We start from the raw sequence: 2,665 nt of genomic DNA, 5'->3' as shown, positions 1-2,665 counted from the left end.
AAAGAAATTCGGAAAGCAGCTTCTTTTTTCTACAAAGAAACCCATGGTCCTCAAACTAAAAGAGATTCAACAGAGAGTCACTTTGAAACATCATCTGGAAATACTTGTTACAAAAAATACTGTGATGTAGCTGCCTAAAGAGCCCCCACAATGGATATAAAATGTTTAAGTGCTTATACATAGTAGCAATGCCCATTACTACAACACCCTTGCCATTCACTTGTCACTTTCATGTAGATTCAATGGGTAAAGGAGCATCCTCATAACCTCCCCGAGGATAATTCAAATAAAGTATGCATGGCCTCAGGTAACAGTGAACAGGCATTGCATTAGTGTTGGTGTTTTTAATGGCATTAGAGTCTATACCAACAGCTACTTGGGTTAATGGAGAGTTCTAGATAGCTTCATCTATTATTATCATGTAGGGGATTACTATGGAAGCTATAAGGTTCAAGTTTATGAGTTGTGGAAGTGGCAACTATTGTTCAACAATTTTCTTTTGAGAACTGTATAGATCTTCAACAGATGTGAACTGGCTGGGGTGAGAGCTGGTGAGCTCATGCCTACACGTGGCAAGGTTTTGATTACTCGCCTTCATAATGGACCAGAACTTGAGGGTGATGTCATTACAACCGAGCATTCTTTCTCCATGTTCAATTCCATGGAACATTCGAGGACCAGCTGGTGTGAAACCCCATGTGGAATTCGCACAGTAAATTCCCTGATCGATTTTTCCAGCCCAGTTTCAGTTCTGCTAGGATGCGATAATTCTTGGAAGATTCTCATTTCCAAACACTTCAGAAACCTGGAGGCTTGTTTCATATAGGTGCTGTTATTTGGCTGTGCCCACGAATCTCCTTGCTTTGCTTAGTTGCAAGTCCTTTCAAAGCAGGACCGGAATGTGTGCTCTAAGTCTCCACTGCACTTATTCTCAGAATATCAGCAAAATACTAAAGTATCTTCCAAAACTGTAACATGGCCTACTTCCAAATTTTGTTTTCACCCCAGCCTAAGATAAATCTAGATGAGCAGGAGAATGTCACGGGTGCCAGGATTCTTGTTTGCCTTAGTTACTAGATATTGTGGGAGGAAGGTTACCGTTGCCAGAGCACATATGTCTGAGGGCATAATCGTATTAATGCTGATATCTGTCATAAACAGCTACAGATTATAGCTAAGCCTGAACGCTCAACTAGTTCTAAGTTTGTTTCTTTATTTTGTTGCTTCCCTTAATCTTCATGTGACCCCAAGCTAGCTGTTTAGTCTAGGTTTGGGTTCTCTCATTTGCAAAATAAATACAACCCCACCTATTTATAGAGATGATATAAGATGTACATACGTTGCTGTATACAAAGCTCCTTAGTACAGCTTCTGGTCCTCCTTCCCCTGCCCCTCCATGCACTCAACTATGCTACACTTCCATGTTAACCATTTAGGTGAAATGAAAGGGTGGAGCTACCATTGAATGGGGTCACAAGATTCTTGTTTCAGAGTTATTTCCAGGCTTTAAAAAAAAAAAAACTCTTGGTTCCTTTGACAAACAGAAAAGAAAAAAGAGTGATTGGCACAATTGCCCAACCCCAAATATTAAGCAGAATGTGGGACCAAAATATAAGGTTGACTGACTTTGCTGTGATTTATGACTGGCTGCACGTTGTAAGCTGCTGGAGGCAAGGGCTGTAGGAACCCAGTGCATCTTCGTGGTCTTGGAACTCAGCCCAATCCTAAACAAAGATTCCAAGTAGAATGCTGAGCGCCTAGGCCAAGCCAATGCTGCCCAGGGGAGCAGAGTTTCCTTGGGCAGAGCACTTCTCTGGCCCCAGGCCTCCTTCCAGGAGAGCCCTTCCTGGATTAAAACACATTCAAAGTCTCAAAATTACAAAGCTCCTTCACAACCCACTTATAGTGCAAGGGCCTGGGCGGGGAGGCATAGAACTTCCTGGCAGGCTTTTAGAAAAAAAGAAAGAGTCTATGAAACCTAAAGAGGACATAAAGAGCCCTTGCTAGACCTGACAGGAGGAAGGAGCTAGCCTCGGCCCATTTTGATGAATTGTGTTACAGAGGTCTCCTGACGCGTGAGGCTGCTCGCTATTGGCCAGGCAACATCTCTGCAGCAATTCTAGCTGTTAGAAACTGCACTAAACACAGTTCTCAATACTATTCACATCTTCAGCCCGTTTAAGTTAATTCATCCTGTCAGATGATTCTGCAAGGAAACGAAACATCTCAGCCATTTTAAAAGCATCCATGGGTCAGAAAGGAAAGGATTAGGACAGAAGAAGTCTGTGCCCCCTACAACCTAGACTTGCCTCCAATGTCCTTTGTAAGCCTCTGCTCTCCAGGCAGAAGCCTCACCCTGAGACACAGAACCTCGTTGAGGAACCACCATGAGAGAAATCTGGCAACAATTGCCTGAGAAATGTCCTTTGGACGAAACGCCCAGGGCTGATAAGAAGCAGCCTCCTAGAAATTCTTCCCAACACAAAGTGTGACATGGTCTCCTAATAGCTGGAAAACCTGGCCACCTTCACACAAAGCTGGTCCCTCCGGGCTAGGCCAGTGCTCCTGAAACTCCAGTTTTCCTGGCTTCCCCTCCCTGCCATCTCTTCGCCCTCATTTTGGAAGGCATTCACTCCTTATAACACTCAAGGCTGAGGAAAGGGCT

Source organism: Micromys minutus, assembly GCF_963924665.1.
Source record: "Micromys minutus genome assembly, chromosome: 8".
NCBI lineage: Eukaryota > Metazoa > Chordata > Mammalia > Rodentia > Muridae > Micromys > Micromys minutus.
The sequence above is the reverse complement of the archived record's forward strand: the minus strand, read 5'-3'. Positions refer to the sequence as shown.